General features: G+C 41.0%; 1 long non-coding RNA gene across 1 annotated transcript; it reads right to left on the bottom strand.

Annotated features, from left to right (window-relative positions):
• Positions 1-11,528: 11,528 nt before the first annotated feature.
• On the bottom strand, positions 11,529-12,934 carry LOC142401961 (uncharacterized). The gene is made up of 3 exons (XR_012773244.1): positions 12,720-12,934; positions 12,568-12,639; positions 11,529-12,482 (listed from the first exon to the last, which is right to left on the bottom strand). It is a non-coding gene; the product is annotated as an uncharacterized LOC142401961 (long non-coding RNA).
• Positions 12,935-19,367: the final 6,433 nt, after the last annotated feature.

Raw genomic sequence — 19,367 nt, 5'->3', positions numbered from 1 at the left:
ACCAGGGAGGCGTCCAGGAGGAATCCTAACCAGATGCCCGAGTCCCCTTTTGCAAATATGCATTTTTACATATAAAACATCCCACAAAAAAGGAAACAACACAGCCAATACATTTTCAATTAAGATCACATTTACCTTAATACTGGGATGAGCAGAAGCTGGCATGCATGTCCTTGACTTTCTTCATGTTGTATTTGTAGTTTGTTGTTGTAATCATAGTGAGACATTTAAGATGAGCATGGTTTTTGTGCTGGTTTTTGCCCTTTTTTAATTAAAAACCGATCCATTGTGCCTGCATCTCGCGCTGGCTAAAGGAGCTAGCGTGCACTGCGGTCAAGTGTGACGGTGGTTTAAGCGGACTGCGTTGCCAGGTTTAACAGTGCCCCCTTTAGGAACCACCATTAAGCCTTAATTAATACTTAATAAAAATACTTAATACTACAAAAACGCAAACTATACCTGTATATATATACATATATATATATATATACCTATATACTGTGCAGTATTCGCTGTGTGTTATTTGAAAAAATGTATTGTTATTGTTACCATATTGTTGTTATAAGCTACTATGCGAGTGCGAGCCACCAATTAAAGCTTGAGGAGCCGCATGTGGCCCGCGAGCCGCACAATGAGTATCTCTGTCCTAAACGGAAAGCAAAAATTGCTCTGACACTGTGACCAGATGGAACAGTGCTCACAACATGGTCCAGCGCTTTCTCGAGCAACAACCAGCCATTGCTGCTGCCCTGCTGTCAAGTGAGGTAAGAAAGTGTGAGAAAGACGTGTGTACCCTCACTGAAGCAGATATCACAGCTGCTGAAGAAATCGTAAAAGTTATGAACCCATTTTAAGATGTATAATGCCTTTTACCTTTTTCAGTGACTATGTAGAATATCGTAATATATCGCAATATATATAGTCAATATATAGTCTCGCACTACAGGTTTCTGGGCATGCACCTGAACGATTATCGAACCTGGAAAACCAACACCATGGTGCTGATCAAAAAGGCAGAGACTCCAGTAAAGCCAACAGCATCCTAACGGACACTTACCACCCAGGATGTCACCTGTTCCAGCTGTTACCATCTGGAAGGCAGTTCAGAACTATAAAACCCAAAACAAAGATTAGAAAACAGCAAGAATCCCAGGGCTGTTGCAATAATCGATGAACACTGAAACGACTTGCTCCCTTTAACAAAGTTGTGGAATAGTTCTCATCATTCTGTGCAATAAACTAAAATGTAACTAAAATGTGGACAAAACATTATAGGAACACATTTCTTTATACATACATACATATTTTTTAAACTTATTATAAATCCTTTTTTACTTTATTTTTTGTACATAGAAAAAGTTTTGTCTTTTCGCTTCTATTATTTTTGGTACTTCATTTTTGCCGTTTTTTTATTGTTCTTTCTTTTACTATAACTTGTTTTATTATCACTATTTTTGCACTAGAAGGGACTTCTTATAATTTTGCTATACTTTGTATATTAACAAAAAAGACTAATTCTGAAAAAAAAATTACATCAACACAATCCCTTCACATCTCTCCCACTCCCCATTCCTTACACAAATCAAACACATCCACATTTTCAATCCCAACAGGATAACACTTTCTGGTTCCATAATCTTCTCTTGTTCAAGAGGCTATTCAGTGCAATATAAAACATAGACCACTCCTTCAAAAACTACATCTGATTACAGAAAAGCAATATCAGTCTCGACATTTAACTTAGGTATACACGTCGTCAACAAGTTTGTCTCAATTTTTACCGCAAATAAAGAAACCATCCCGCTTTATGAATTCTACAGCAGGACATATATGGCACTGAAAAATTAAAGCAAACAGGAGATAATTATCTCAGGAAAAATAAATAAAGAGCCTAATAAAGTAACGCTTTATATGAGATAGATGGCGCTCTCGAGGCACACCAGCCATACTACTGTTTCATTGATACCAAATTGACATTCGTCCCGTCATAATCCAAACAGTATTGGTCAAATACAGTAATTGGCCAAGACGGTAATAAGATAATGTATGGCAACTGCACTGTTCAATTAGCAGGAAAACAAAGTTCCCAAAGTAACAAAGCAAATCACAAGAAGTCTATGTACATCGCTCCTAAAGCATGATAAAAGTAAACACAGATCATGCGCCTACCCTTTTCCATGGCTGCCATAATGCCCATTGAAGATGTCTGCAGAGAAGTAAGTCCATAGGGTAGGGTGCACTACCACACACATCAATCGCTTGTTGGAAAATGCATGTGCGTTTCATTCTGATGTCAACCTTGCAGATGAGTAGGAAACAGCAGCCTAAACTTTACCACTTTCTGGTTGAGGGCTCGCTGGATTCATTGAAAGCATCTCATTTATTCACAGTGACTGTGCTGACGTTGGAGTACTCTCAAAATGACCTTATTTAAGGTCATTTTGCCTGGCCCAACGAAGAACCTTCTCCATCTCTTGAAAACGTATCACAAAAGGCCTTGGGTTACTTCCCAGTCTGGATATAGGGGATAGGGACCAATGCGCTCTCTCAAGCTCCGGGGATTTGGAGAGGAGGCCAAGGCCAAGGCTTTCCATCAGCAGACCACATATGAACTTGGTCGGCCTTTTTTACTGCCCTTTTGGATGTTTATTATCCAGAGGTTGACTCTACAGGACATATTTTTCAAGTCTTCGAGACAGTCTTGCAGAGACCTGTTCTGGGCTTGCAACAACTTCACTCTTTTCAGCACTTGTTAGGCGTTAGGTGAAAAGTTTGCCCCAGCCAAGGAATTTTGCAGCAGCAAGTGGCTGTTCAAGTTATTATCAAGTTGTCTTGTGGAGTACGTCTACCAAGGGCAGTAATGGTTTAACCAGTAGTGTTTCCCACAGAATTTTTGGAAACTATGGGGGGGGTAAATTCACGCGGCGTAAATTTGTGCGAGTGCAGATGTTATTTTATTTGATTGATTTGCACACATTCATTCAAATATATAAAAAAATACACCATAAAACACAACAAATTAAAAAAAAGGAATGTGTGCTGGAGATGTCAGAAACCCTTGTGGGCTTATAAGGAAACCTCATCTTGTCATTAAAACCCAATGATAACAATTGTAATAGAAAATATTTACAGGTTAAAACTCAACTTCATGAAAAATATGAATGGATCATATACAGTGAGTACTTATGCCTTTTTGAGAAACTTGAAAAGGTTGTCCTTGATAATTAAGGGTGTGGGAAGTACACAATGAGTTCATGAACACATCAGAAGTATTTTGGTGTTGATATCTATAAAAACAAGAGAGCTATTACAAAATAAAAGCCATAAATATGAATGAATCATATACAGTGATTACTTATGCCTTTTTTTTTTTTTTATTAAAAATGTTTTCCTTGATAATAAAGGGTGTGGGAAGTACACAATGAGTTCATGAATACACCAGAAGTGGTTTGGTGTTGATATCTTTAAAAACAAGAGAGCTATTACAAAATAAAAGTCTAAAATGGAATTAACTATGCACACTGGGTAAATGTTCTACCTAAAATGATTTTTCTGGAAACTAAAAGGCTGTGAAAGCTTTATATTGAGTTCACAAACCCATCAGAAGTGGTTTGGTGTTCATTGGTTGAATATCCACTGAGAACAAAAAAAGGCGTTGCACTTTTGCGATGGTACCTAAGCGCTCTGGCTGCCGTAGTTCACTTAGAAGTATATTCGGCGCGGTTACTCTGATCTTTCGCCAGACTTGCTTACTTTGGTGAGTTGATAAAGCTTGTGGTATGTTAGTCTTAGTTTTCTGTACAAATTAATACCACACATGCGGGACGGATGAAACACCTTATTTTAAACAGAAACTATTGAGCTTACTATTTTTTTTATGCAACATACCGGACAACATACTAGTGTAGCAGTCACAGTGCCGTGTGGATTAAGAGTTTTTCAAACTTTGACAAAACCAACATTCCTGTGGGGGATGTTTACGTATGTGGATATAAACCAGATCTTCATTTTCTTTCCACAAAGGAAAAAGAGACAGAAACTGCCTAATTTACGTTCACTTCCTGCCCTCTTAAAAGCTTTTTGGGAGTGAAAAAGAACTCGCAACAGACGCCTGCAATAAAAATTGGGATAGACTCTAACGAACAAAGAACTCACTCTTGGAAAAGTGGGACACTTACTATCTTATCTAGACCATAACTCGAAAGTTGACACTTTAACACCCCTTTTCACCAGCAAACCGACCAGATGGCTACACACGAACTGAGAAGACTCACTTTTAGTCGAATCTTAAAACTATATTAAATGTGTTTGATAACCGTGTACAATTTCTTTCAGGTTTCCAGCTTGATCACAAGACGCATATAGAGACAATTTGTACGATTCTGGTTTAAATATTGACAAAGAACTGATTTTGGTGGAAAACGCCCAACCTGCCTGATGGAACCACATTGCCCCCTAGTGGTCTGCAGTGTTGATTAGTTGAACATTTAAATCCCAGAGGACTCAGTAAAATGGACAATATATGCAACTAGTAACTTCTAACGATGTCCCTTCGGTATCTATTTGGTATTTGTTTAGTGTCCCCATTGTTAACACAGAAAATGAACATTGTATGGCTCACTATCCATATGTCACGATTTCATAGATATTCATCTGAATTTTGAAAGTCATAATTGTCTTTATCATGTGTGTTATTTTGATGTCTTTATATTACAAGTCTATGTTATATCTTTAATCTGCATATCTTAACAAGATGTGGTGTTTTCACAATCACTGAGACAAATGTTCTATGAGATGGGAGTAATGGAGAAATAAGAGTTTTCTTTGTCTAAATCCAGAAATCCCCATATAGCACAGATCACCTTACACAGACATGCACACAGTTCAAGCATGTCATTGGCTGAAAAAGTAGTGTAAGCCCCGCCTCCGAGAGTCAAAACCCAGAACCCGCGGAAAACACACGCTCTCTGGCTCTCTGGCTCTCTCTAGTTCTCTCGTTTGCTGGCTCGCTTGAGGCGTCTGCTCTCTTGCTTCTTGCCTCTTGTTCCAGAAGGGTTCCAACCCAGAGTTTCAGAAGGAGATTTGAGCAGAGAACAGCTGCTCAGAGACTTTTAGAGATGGTTTAAGCAGAAGAGAAGAGCTCGCCGGAGTTTGGGAGTTTTCCCATAATCTCAGGAGAGAACGGAAGGACGTGTGGATAACGATGCAGCGGACGACCGGAGGAGACCCTCCAGAACCCAGTGAGACCCCGGAGACGAGAAAGAAAGACCCGAACAAAGAAACAGATTGAAATACTCTGAAGATGCACGTTTTACGCGTTTTTGTTCGTCCCTCGCCATCCACGTCCTTCTACGTCGCACGTCCTAACCTCCGCTGTTTCACGCCATCATCACCTTTTCCTACCAAGAAAGCCAACTCCAAGCAACCTTTTATTAATTTTCTGTGAACTTAAGTTCACTTCATCAGAGAAGCAACGGACCCACTGACACTAAGAAGATTCGACCATCTAACCCCAGTCCTCGGCACCATCGTTTCGGTTTCCCGGTGAAAGAAGCAACTGAGAAGTCCGCTAAAGTCAGCCACCACAGCCAGGAAGGCCCAGAGAGCGGAAGAGAAATCCCCTCGGACCTGCGTGGCCGCTACCATGGTCCGAACCGACTGAACAGAACTTCAGCACAGTAAGACCGACCCGTTTTCACCTTAAAGTGGGTTTGATGGATGTCTCGAGGCTTTCACAGAATGATACATTAATCCGAAATGTCAGTATTTAGCGTCAAATAGTCAGCCAACCCAAACTATTTGAATACATCCAGTATCTCCCCATTCCCCATATTTTATTTTATATTCACTAAGTGTTGTATATAATCACCCATATTCCATGCATCTCCTGTTTGTTTAAAGGTTCATGTCTAAGATCATATCATTGTAATAAACAGCTCATATATCTATATATATGTTATAATCACAGATTGTGTCGTATGCTTTCTTTACGTAATGTCTGTCCAACCAAACGAGAACTTCACGAAAGTAGCGAGATATGAGACTGAATATTAATTGAATGATTAATTTAACACCAGGATCGTAAGATTTCGAACAGTTTTCCTACCTGACTGTGACTTAAATTAAGTCAAAACCTAGGTAGGTGGTGCCCTGAATTCGAGGTAAGGTTTATTTGAGACTGTAAGAACATCTCATAAATCCTTATATTTAATAGGTATATAAATACCCGGTAACGCTACACTAGTGTACTTGTCATTGCTCAAATTTCACATTATTTCTCATAATATAAATAGGTAAAAAAAATATGTTTGTCAACGAAATCACGATGATTACAGCTGACCTTTATGCACGCGCACCCACTGATCTATAACGTGTGCGTCAATCGCCCCGACAACGACTAATAACACATAAACCTTTTTTGCCACTAAACTTCAAAACTCTGACATTGCACACTTTAGGACATGTTTAATTACCTGTTGTATAGTCATATTATTATTGCATGAAACAAAAAATACAAGTGTTTATTACAAAAAAAAAATACCGCACGTAAGATTTTACTTACCGCATTGAAAAACAGGTTCGCGGGGATAAAATTTTAACGGCATGACGTTTTCACGCGAGAGTTCGCAGGGTTGGTCAGTCTTGCGGGCTGAACGTAGTGACGAAATTTGACGTGTCAGACTTGCATGGTTTTCGAGGAAATCGCTGTGTTTCAAACGATTGGGATTCGGAAACTATGGCGGTCAAAAGGAAACTATGGTGGGAAACACTGACCAGCTCGTGGATTAATGCAGACTGGCTCATTGATAGGGATAGGAATTGATATGATTTTTACGATTCCAATTCCTTTTTCGGTTCTGCCTAACGATTCAGTTCTTTATCGATTCCCTAAACGATTCTCATTCGGGGGGGGAGGGGGGGGCGCGTGAACTAACAAGTCGATTAGCATCTTTGTTTAGTTTAGAAGTAACATGAGTCATGTTAGTTAAACTGGCTCTATTTGGGGCTTTGTACTTAGGGTTGAGAGTCTTTGTTATCTCCCTAAAAAATATATAATGGGAATGAATGATTGAATGAAACATCTAGTTAACTTCGAGAAAAACATGCAACTTTGACATTTTCTGACTTAGCATACAATTGAATACATTCACCTGAAAGGCGCCTCGAAATAAAATGTATTATTATTATTATTATTATTCTTCATCTACCGAAATTCACGGGCATCTACTGTGGCAAATGGGTGCAGGCCTTTTACCACAAACTTAGTCACTGCTCTGTGACATTTGTCTATCCTGGCCTGGGTCATTTTACTCTTCCCTGCTTCGGTGAAAGGAGAAGCTAGAGGTAGACTTGAACTGGAGATAGTACTGCCAGCCTCTGGCTCTGAGCCAGTCAGACTTTGTCTCTCGTGACAGTCATCTAAATGTAATGCATGAGGAGGCATTCATTTACAATGAAGCAAATGGCACTAACATGAAAGGCAGTGTTAGTTAGTTAGTTATATAGTTACCTGCAGTATTAGCCGAGGACATGCTAACGTTGTTGCTGCTGCAATAACCGGTTTTCAATTCCCTTCCCTACTTATTGATAGTATCTGGGGACCGGGGATTCTTTGACGAGACCAAGTATGTTGTTAGCATCAGAGTCTGCAGCCGCCATCTAGCAAGTATGTTAGCTACAGAGGCTGCCCTACCACACATAATTGGGCATCTCTGTGTGTTGCTTGCTTTAGATTTAGCGCCAGTGATTTCACAGCAGAGTAAAAGCTGTAACTGTTATCCATGGTCTAATGTTTAGTTTATTTGACAGGGGCCCATGTACAAGACAGTTCTAGTACCAGAGTTAGCTAAAAAGCTAATTTACATCTGTGGTCCATGGGCAGGGAACTAAAACACACACACATACACACACGTTAAAAACATAGACAATACATGCCCTACTGTTGCCACTACAAGGCACACACTAGAAGCAGCAACAACATCATACTAAAACATAAAACCATATACAATCACATTATCACATGACAAGCAATACACACACAAAATGATACACATACCATATGGCAGTGCTTACTGCAACACAGCACATTGATTAATGGTCACATCTTTGATCAGCCTTTAGCCATGTCTTTAGTGATCGTTTAAATTGGTTAAAACTTGTACTGTTCCTGATATGAACTGGAATTACATTCCATTTTTTAACTGCACTAACAGAGAAAGCTGATTGACCAAAAGAAGTCTTCCTGTAACCCCCATAACAATCACCTCTCACAGAGGACCTTGACTCTTAATTTATCTCTGCAGAGTGATATACATTGCTTAAGAGGTGGTGGTGCAAGATCATTAATAATTTTATACATTAAACACATATCAGCAAAACAGATCAAAGGACAGTAAGTTGTACTTTGAAATTATAATACAGTGATGATACCTTCTTGGCTTTTTGTCCAGAACCTTAAGAGCCATTTTGTAGAGAGTGGCTAATGGTTGTATGGTGGTCACACCTGCCTGTGACCAACTAGTAGAACAGTATGACAGATGTGAAAAAAAAAAAAAATCATTGAATGTAAGAACAGTTTAGCCGCAGGAAGTGGCAACTGGTGTCTAATATGCCTAAAGTTCACTAAACTAGCCCTGACACATTTTGATGTCTTCCTAATGTGCTTTTCAAATGATAAATTAGAGTCAATGATAACACCCAGATACTTAAAATTGTCCACAGTTTTTATGCCCTCCCCCTTAACAAAGATGTCAGGTTGCTGGTTTACATCAAACCTCTTGATGGAGAAATACATGGCTACTGTCTTGCTAACATTCAGAGTAAGACAGTTGTATGTTAGCCAATCTGACACTTTGTTTAGTGCTGATGTAAGTTTTAATGCAGCTTGTTGTCTTGTTTTGGCATGGACATAAAGAACTGTATCATCTGCATACTAACGTCTGGGCAAATAAAGGGTAAATCATTAATATATAGACTAAATAAAATTGGTCCTAAAATCGATCCCTAGGGCACTCCAGTTGTGCTATTAGACAGGGTGGAGCATGTGTCAATAATTCTTGTACACTGCTTTCTTGAAACTAAATAAGATTCCATCCATGACAAAGCATCAGTAGAGAAATCAAGCTGTGAGAGTTTCAACAAAACATTGTGATTTACTGTGTCAAATGCCTTCCTAAAATCCAGGAAGACAGCACCAACTACACCACCTCCATCAAGCTTAGATTTAATTTGCTCTATAAAGTAACAAAGGGCCGTTTCCGTTGAGTGATTTTTTAATACACTGCATCGAATCAAAGGTGGTGTTTATAGGGATATATTAACAATTTAACCAGAAGACCTCTTTCACGCAACTGTCTCCTATATCATCACTACCAGAAGTCATGATGTTCAATATTTTTTTATACCCATTTTGTCCACTCTGGCACAGTTTCATCGTTGAAAGAACTGTCCTGTTTTGACTGGCCCATGTTGTCCATGTGGGGTCACCAAGAATGTACATGTGGCATTTAAGACTTGGAATGTTGCCAAAAATCACACAATTAAGAAATTATTGATAATTGAAAATATTATCACTGTGTTGTGATGTGCTCCAACTCATTCTGATGCAGTTAAGTTGTTTTGGATGTAATTTTTCTACTAAAATTATGGACTGCATTCAATTATTCAACTCCTCACAATATCCCCATTAATGTGACTGAGATGGTTTACCATTGTAATTTCAGGGTTTTTTGTTTAAAAAAAAAAAAAAAGGATGGAAAAAGAAAAACTTTCACGTTTCCTGTCCAGTCCTTATCAAATTGTGCCTAAGCAACATCAGCTGTGATTTGACAGTGCACTGTTCTATTCATGGCAGCTTTAAGCCTTTTCTATGGCAATTAAATTGCAAAGCTTGAGGCAGTATTTGTCAGATTCATCTTTTTTTTTTAACCTGTGACAAAAACAAACATTTTCACAGAAATGGCGACAAAGGGACTTCCAGTGGGACAGGCTAGCAGCATGGACGCGTAAATCAGGAGCTCACGCATGCTAACACCCTAAACTCCACTAAAACTCAAGACGTAGACGCAGACAAACTCAAACTGAGAATATGAGTGGAGCATCAACAAAAAATAAGAATAAAGAGAACCCGGAAACCCAAAGCAAAGAAATACATGGAGAGGTTAGCGAGAGCAAGCTAACACCACAAGTTAGCATGGACTCATTTCAAAGCAGCTTGGACGGCATTAGCAAACAAATTCAAACCCTGCAAAACGAAATGAAGACGGACCTAAAAACATACAAAGACGAAATTACAGCGCAAATGAGAGATGAACTGACAGAACTCAAGGGAGACATCGATCAGAAGTTTGCCAAAATAACCACGGACATTGGAGAACAGGATGAGAAGATAACTGCTGCTCTGACATGCACAGAGGAGATCGAGTCGTGGAGTCATGAAGCAAACACCCAGAAATAATGCAAGAGCAGAAAATTCTCAGGGACAAACTAGACAATTTAGAATCGAGTTCCAGACGAAATAACTTACGGGTGTATGGCATTCAAGAGGAGGCAGAGTCAAAGAGCGACTCGGTCGCACAGTTCATGGATAAATGGCTCCGTGAAGAATTTTCTATAAACTCGGACTTACAGATTCAACGCGCTCACCAAGCCCTGGCTCCAAAGCCAAAATCTGGCCAGCCTCCCAGATCAATTGTCATCATTTTCCAACAGTTCACCGTAAAGGAGATGATATTAAAAAAAGCATGGGAGAAAAAAAAAAACAAACAATCACCCTCGGAGAAAACCGGATATATTTTGACCACGACTATTCAGAGGACGCTACAACAACGTAAAGCATACGGTAACATTAAAAAGATCTTAAAGAGAGAAGGCATCCGCTTTCAAACACCTCTCAACAAGATGTGTATCCACTGGGCAAACGGGGTGAAAACTTATGGCAGTGCAGAAGAGGCAGCCAGCGACCTGCGGGGAAGAGGATACGACGCGGATAACATGGGGACCAACAGCGGGGGAGCCACACGCATTGGAAGGCTCCACTCGATCGGGACCTCGACATGGAAACAAACCGGGAGCGGACGCACCGGAGAGGCCAGCATACGCGCTCGAGGACGACTGCAAGAATTTCAACTGAGGGGAAACAACACAGAATGAGTATATACACCAATATAACCCTGAGCTAAGATGGACATGAGAATGGTATCACTTGCTCGGGAAAGGTAAAGTTCAGCTGAATGTATAGTATTAGTTGCTATGGCGGGTTATAGATAAATAGGCTGTTGGCTGAAGGGGGACTGAAACACAGCAGCAAGGACTGGCATGGGTATATTAATCCTATATGGGTTAAATTTCCTTACTGGATGGGGGCCCTTTCTTTATGTAAATGTAACGGAGTGGTAAGGACCGGAAAAGTTTTAAACTTCAACTTTCAAAGTGCTTCTTGCGTCGAACCAGACAACGCCACCCTGGATAATATTGGGAACTACAGCCCAGGGACTGTACAAGAACCTCTTAATTGACCCCCACACAAGTTCTACTGCATTAAACAGGAAACGTGGATTCCGTAACAAAATTACTTTATTCACAATCTTCGCATAGAAATATTAAAATAAACACTTAAAATGTTTCCCAACCACTGCACACACAAATCTGTAGACAGGTAAGGGTCCTCGACACAGGGCAGGTACACCTGGGAGGGGGGAAGTTATACTAAGCCCCCTGTACAGGCCTTGGGTAAGTACACACAAACACGCGTGCTCATGCACACACTAAGTGAAGGTGAATTATGGCACTCACACGAAGGTAACACTGCAATTCACTGCACACCACGTGACCGGACCCACCACCAGGAGCTAAGAGGACCTCCCTCCAGGATTACCTGCACCTGTTAACAAAAGAACAAGGATAAATGAAAGAAATAAAAGGCCTGCCACTTGACCAGCAAATAAAGACAAACAAAATCAATAAAGAGACAATTGCAGGATCAACACAAAATAATTGCAACCACCACTGGCCATGCGAAGTTGCTATAGGCGAAAGCCACACTGGTGAACAGTAGCAACAGCAGCAAGCCAGGGACACTGGTGTGTGAGGTCTATACACCCACAGGGAAGTTACAAACAAAAGGAAAATAAGACAAATTAAAATACTCAACTCAATCAAAAGAAAATATCAAAACAAGGAAAGAACATCCCACAAAGAAATATACAAAATAAACAAATGAATCATGCTCTCACCATTATATGCCAGGACACTCACTTGCACAGACTAATAGTTAGCATTCATACACACACATTGAACTCGGCCACAGTCGAACACCACCAGCGCAGGTTGAGGCCAGAACTAGCCCCACAATGGGCCGCAACAGCCTCAGAATGATAACGGGTGACCGGCACCGCGTCACGTGAAGTCGAAGCAATTGCCCGGGTGGGACAAAACAGCAACAATCCCGAGAGAACTTGGAATCAGCAGTTACACCCAGGCGTCTACAAATACAGAGCATAATGTGATGTAACTGGGCCATTGTACTAGTTCTAACGGCGTGATGGAAAGTTGAAATGTTATACTCACGTTCCAAAGCAGCAGGAGGAGAGGAGGGAGACAATACAGGCCGACGAGCAGAAGGAAATTCATAAACCCCCGCTACAAAAATAAAACCTCGTTTAGAACCGAGTCAACAGTCAAACACCTAACAGGTGGTTAGCGTCACGACGGTGGCCTACCTGAGCCAGAAGGAGAGAGGCTCGGAACCCCGGCAGCTGACAGGGCAGCCGACAAACAAATGATGGCACCGAGCCAGTAGCTACACCTGTACGAGGCGGGGAGCGGCAGCACGCCAAGTTGAGCTTCGCAACAGATTGCAGTGAAAAAAAGCAGACCAAAGTGCATGCATGGATGATTGAGGAAAGGCACGTTGACCGTCGGTTCTTCCTCCTAGCTCGCAAAAGCCGGCATCTCAGCTTTAATGATATCAGCTGTGGGATCAGCTGATAGGTCAGCGTGACGTGATGACGCAAAAGCCGGCATCTCAGCTTAAATGATATCAGCTGTTAGCCTGATAAACCAGCCTAAATGGATTGGATGTCTAATTTAGTCTGGCACCGATCAATGGATACAACGGAACATTGTTGATGAGCACAACCCGTTGTCTTTCAAACCGCGTCTGTGCCTATAGGCCAACGCTCTGACCAATCAGCGCAACTGACTGTGACGTAGTAAGCGCGACAGAAAGCTTTGGTGGGAGGGGACTCTTCCAAAACTGATGCCAAGCACAGATTCTATAATAGGACAGATACGCCACTCACGGTGCATTTCCGGTTTCCAACGAGGCGATTTTGGTTGCAGTTCCACCCTCTTTCCACGTGGGGCGCCCAATTTTGGAGACCAGAATGAATGGAGTCCTATGGAGCTATACGCCCTTTCGTGCCCTTATCTCAAGATATAATTTTTTCTCTAGTAATTCGAATGTTGTTTTCGAAAGAGGGTGTTTAGAAAATACCCATGGCTGAGTTTTAGATTTTTAGAGCCACTCATTTGCTTAAAAAAAGGATTTGAAGTGTATATGACGTCATACATAGCTGGTCGACCAGCTGTCATTAGCACAATGCTAGCGCGTTGTGGACAACAAGAAGCCAACCAGTAAGAAATCAAAGGGATATATGTACTCGTTCAGTAGATTTTTTACTTGAAACCTATGTTGAGCTCTCAGAAACTACATTCAAATCTGAGCGCTCTTGAGGAGACTTAGGTGACACTGACCATTTGTAGCATCTAGCTCCATTGGGCCCCATTCATTCTGGTCTCCACCGACGCTCCCAGTGGAATTCTGGTTGAACTGCAGCCAAAAAGCCGGTACAATGGGGCTTAATACAGAGTGGCAAGGCTGTTCGTTATAATGGCTGTGTGCCAAGGCTGAATCAAACGAGCACTGTTCCATTGCCGCCGCCATCTTTCTTGTTGTGCTTTCGCTTGTCTATGTTCGCTTCCACTGCCCAACGTCGCACTGCTCTGTCGTCACTCCCTCAAAACCCCGCACCAGAACCCTCTGGCCCGCCCGCGTTGATTCAAAACACATCTCTGCGTTGTGATTGGTTTAGTTGCCATCTGCCAGATTCAGGGCAGTATTTTCAAAATGACAAGTGGATCGAGGCCAGACCCAACCGCAGGCAAAACATTTTGCCGTCCAGCAGTTGGCGCTGGTTTTCCAGGCTAATCAGCTGTGGGATCAGCTCATGGGTCAGTGTGACGTGATGACGTACGTAACATGATGGAAAAGGAGCGTCTATGCCCACCTTGCTACATAAGGTTTTCCCCCTCAAATCAAAAATAGAGTCAGCAGAAGTGTACGGTTGTTGACATCTCTTTATGGAGGTCACTTTTTTTGTACATAGTTCAAACAAGTTTTAAACAGTTACTGAAAATGTTGATGGTTCTTGAATGTTTAACTGAAAGCCTGTTGATGAATCTTCACAAAGTTAACACAACAACTGTGATTTATGGATACCAAACAAGAAGTAATTAAGTTTCTTTCTTTGAATGTTAATGGCCTGGGAAACCCAGTCAAAAGAGCTAAAATAATGTCCAAGCTTAAAAAAGAAAAGACGCAAATAAACTTTCTACAAGAAACTCATCTTACTCAAGGCCCTGTCACACTGTTGCGTATGAGAGAAGCGTATGAGTTGCGTATGAAAATTAATCATACGCACGAAAAGTCCTTGAAAATAAAGAATGACTAGCGTATGAGTAGCATATGAACTGCGCATGCCCAGCGTACATTTCAACGCGCCTATTGAGAATGAGGAGTCACGTGACTCCGGTCGGCCGGTCGGCCATGTTGGCAGAAGACGCTATTGGTTGCCAGGGGCAACGCCATTAACTCAGCAGCCTTTCCACATTGCTCCATTATTGCAGTAGACGACGCGCTATCAACATCTCTCGAGACATTCATCTCAATCATGCCTCCCAAGAAGCAATCGTCGTTTGCCCGGGCCCTGGGCCGAGGAAAAGGCAAAAAAACACAAGAATCATTCTCACCCAAACCTGCTGAAATGCCTGATGCACCTGCGGCTGATGAGTTACATGCTTCTGAGCGATCAAGATCCCCAACTCCTCCTCCTGGCCGCTCCCGTGAATCGTCGGTTGCCTGCCGCCTACATCTCCGCCCGTCTGGCGGAGATGGAGGCGGCAGACGGGCGGAGGCTATAAATACGCTAGCTGTACGGTACACCTTCATGCCAACATATGGCAATTTATGTCCAGCGTTCTCGACCTATCAGTAACGTACCTATATCGTACCTCTAGCGTATTCAGCGTATGCCTATCGTATGCTTAGCGTATTAACCATGCGCACAAAAGTTTTGAGCATGTTCAAAAATTTATTTCTGCCTCAGCGTATGCCAACGTATGCCAACGTATGCCAGCGTGCTTGAAACGTATACAACCTATGCCTAACGTTCCCCTGGCGTATGTCAGCGTATACCAGCGTATGAGTGATAATTTTCATACGCTAGTGCCATACGCAACAGTGTGACAGGGCCATAAAGCAGAGCTTTTAATTAAAGAAATTTGGTTTTAAGAACACCTTTTCCAGCTCACATACTAATGCTCAGAAAAGAGGAGTAGCAATACTGATGTCTAACGTAATTAAATTTGAGTGCATAAAGGAAATAAAAGACAAAAAAGGAACTTATATTATTGTGAAAGGAAAAATAGACCAAATAATGATAACGTTGGTAAAAATATATGCCCCACCTGAGAGTAATAAGGATTTCTTTAAGTCTCTATTTGACACCATTGCATTGGAGGCTGAGGGCATATGTATATGTGGGGGAGACCTTATGTGTTAATGGACTATGAGGTGGACACAACTAGTCTCAAGAGAAATAAGAAATCTATCACAAAACTGGTAAGGATTTTAATGTGTGGAGAGTGTCTACATCCACTGCGGAGGGATTTTAGTCATTACTCAATGTCACATTCTGTTTATTCCCGGATTGATTTTTTTTTATGCAGACAGAAAATAGAGACATAATACAAGACTGTTGGATTGGAGTGGCAGATGTGTCCGACCATAGTGCCATATATTTGAAGATACACCTGAACTACAGACAGAAAGATACATTATGGAGGTTGAATGTGGGAATATTAAACAATAAATCAGTTGTCGAGCAAATTAGGGCAGACATACGGTCTTATTTGGAGGAAAATGATATTGGGAAAACAAATCCAGCTATATTGTGGGATGCCTTAAAAGCGGTGATACGAGGAAAGCTGATTGCAATTACAAGTAATCTCAAAAAAGAAAGAATAAAACAATATAAAATGTATATAGAGGAATTGAAACATTTGGAACAGAAACATAAGGGGAACGGAAAAGTTGACCCAAAAGTTAACAAACGAATGAGTGAGGTGAGAAAGGAAATCAACAATCTACTTCAACATGAAATAGAAACAAAAGCAAGATATTTAAAACAGAACTATTACGAATCAGGTCCCAAAGCAATGAAATTATTGGCGAGACGTCTACGGAAACAACAAGCAGACACCACAGTCAATAAGATTTATGACCCAAAAACAAACCAGCCCAAATATAAACCAAAAGAAATTGAAAATATTTTTAGAGATTATTACAAAGAGCTATACACTGAACCATCGACTTCGAATCAGAAAGGTATTAAAACCTTCCTCGACTCCCTAGACCTACCATCAATAGGCACAAAACAAAATGATCAGGTAACAGCAAGGATAACAATCGATGAAATTCGGAAATCAATTGGCAAATTAAAATCAAATAAGGCACCTGGTAGCGATGGATTACCCTCTGAGTTGTACAAAAAGTTTAGTGAAGAACTAGCACCACTGCTCCACAGTACTTTCAACTGGGATATGAGTGATGACAGAATCCCCCACTCCTGGACTGAAGCAACCATCACAGTTCTCCCCAAACCCCTAAAAGATAAAGATTACTGCCAAAATTATAGACCAATATCAGTATTAAATGTTGACTATAAAATATACACTTCAATTATATCAAATAGACTCCAAACATTTGTACCAGACTTGATAGATGAGGATCAATGTGGGTTTGCTAGGGATAGACAAACGCAAGATAATGAAGAACATTACACATTATACATAAAATACATAAAGACAATATACCAGCAGCTTTGATTAGTTTAGCTGCATAAAAAGCATTTGATAGAGTCAATTGGGAATTTTTATATTTAACTTTGGAAAAATTCGGATTCAATACTAAGTCAATTCAGTGTATCAGGTCTATCTATAACAAACCCACAGCTAGGGTAAAAGTCAATGGCTCTCTGTCAGGAAGATTTATTTTGGAGAGACGAACCAGACAGGGCTGCTGCCTTAGTCCAACACTGTTTGCCCTATACATTGAACCACTGGCCCAGATGGTGAGACAGGATCCCTTAATAAATGGCATAGACATAAATAAACAAAAACATATAATAGGTTTGTTTGCTGACGATATTATGATTTATTTAAAAGACCCAGTTAATTCATTTAAGCAGCTTACACAAAATTTGGAAAGATTTGGTATATATTCAGGTTATAAAGTAAATATACTTAAAGGATAACTGCGGTATTTTCAACATTAAGCCTATTTTCTGAGTCGTCTGCAATGTTTTAGAACCCCCCTCGCCATTTTTTAAATTTTTACTGCTGTCTCCGGTATTTACTTAATTTGGATTCATCTCAACCTGCTTCAGAATGCCAAGTCATGTGCATGTCCAAAAAGGTCCGTAAAAGCACCATAAACGTCCGTTTTCAAAATCATCAACTCACCGGAGTGGTTACTGGTGTGCACTGGTAATCCATATCAAATTTCGTTGCGAAAAGTTGCTTCTGTCGTGTTTTATTTGACATTTTGTAAATCCCATTGAGTTCTATTGAAGACTGGATGTTCGCTGATATTACTCCTCCACCGAAACCGCAAAGAGGAGATGTTTGTAGTTCTCTCGCACTGGAAATGCAAACCAGGATAATACCTAGCTGTAGTCCTGTCGCTCAGTTGGCCTACGGACGACGTACTGTAACAACTTCATAACAAATAGCAACAATTTAAAAAAAGCCACAAGAATGGAGTACGAACGGTGGAAAGAGGACATTTTCGATTTCGAGTTTGATGGGCGAAGATATAGATTCGAACCGGAATATACAGAAGAGGAGCTACGCCAAATGGATCTGGAAATGCTAGCTAGGGGCACCGAGGGACCTGAAGAAGTCACAACAGAAGTTTCCAGGGTATCGGGAAGTTGGTGGTGTACTTGTGGAAAGTGCAAGCAGATGCCCACCGAGCAGGAGAGTAGATGCTGCTAGGAATGGGACCTTCTGGTCACTTCTGGCATGACCAGCCTGAATGTCTCGGTCGAGGAGACGGGTGAGGAGGCGGATGAGGAGACGGATGAGGAGACGAATGAATCGCCAGCCTGCATCACCGAGAATGAAGTGTGCCAGCTGCTAAATAAACCAGTTTTGGAGACTTTCTTTTGGGTTCCAAAAAGAAACTGGAAGAAACGCCCTGTCCCCGAGGGACCCAACGGCCAATTGTCTGAAAGGTAAGCTTTATGTAAACTAATGACAATCGTAGGTCTAGCACGAGCCATAACATAGCAGCGAGATAACCATGTCTGAAAAGTAAGGAAACACCGAACACTAATTATTATTTTGTCTTATTTCTTGGCGCGAACAACGTCCAATAAATAAAAAAGAAAAGGGAACAGTAAGCAGCGTGCAATTCAGACAACACCAGTGATACCATTCTATTTCCCCTTCTAATTGTTTGAGCGAACGACGCGCTTCTTGAAGTGAGCAGCCTTGTTCGCTCCAAGAAATAAAAAATAAAAAAAGAACCGCATGGCCTTATCAGTGTGTGGTGTTCTCCGAATCGTTGGCCTTGATCATGTTTGCCTGAAACCTGCAGCTGTATCACTGAAGGGGTGTGCACAAGGACACATGATCATGAACAAGTACTGTTCCCAAGTCAATTCTGATCATTTATTTTTCATAATTCACTGACGTTGTCTATGTTCTACCAATGTTTTCTATTCTCAGACAATACCGGCTCGTGGCCTATCGTGTAATTCTAGAGTGGGCACTAAAAGGCGAACGACTGGTACGTGGAAATCGTGCCGTGTTACCTAGCTGTGTGGTGTGGGCCGTCCGGAATGCCTTCCCATCCCCCACTGGAGAGTATGTAGGATTTACACCAACAGAGATCGAGGACTTATTCTGATGTACTGGATGTAAAATTACACTGCCCCTACCAGCACCCAAACCTTTCATAACTTTTCATTACCATTCCATTGTTGTATATACTTTATATTTTATATATTATATTGTAATAAAAC

The sequence above is a fragment of the Odontesthes bonariensis genome, chromosome 16 (assembly GCF_027942865.1).
Source record: "Odontesthes bonariensis isolate fOdoBon6 chromosome 16, fOdoBon6.hap1, whole genome shotgun sequence".
NCBI classification, from domain to species: Eukaryota; Metazoa; Chordata; class Actinopteri; order Atheriniformes; family Atherinopsidae; genus Odontesthes; species Odontesthes bonariensis.
The sequence above is the reverse complement of the archived record's forward strand: the minus strand, read 5'-3'. Positions and strand labels throughout refer to the sequence as shown.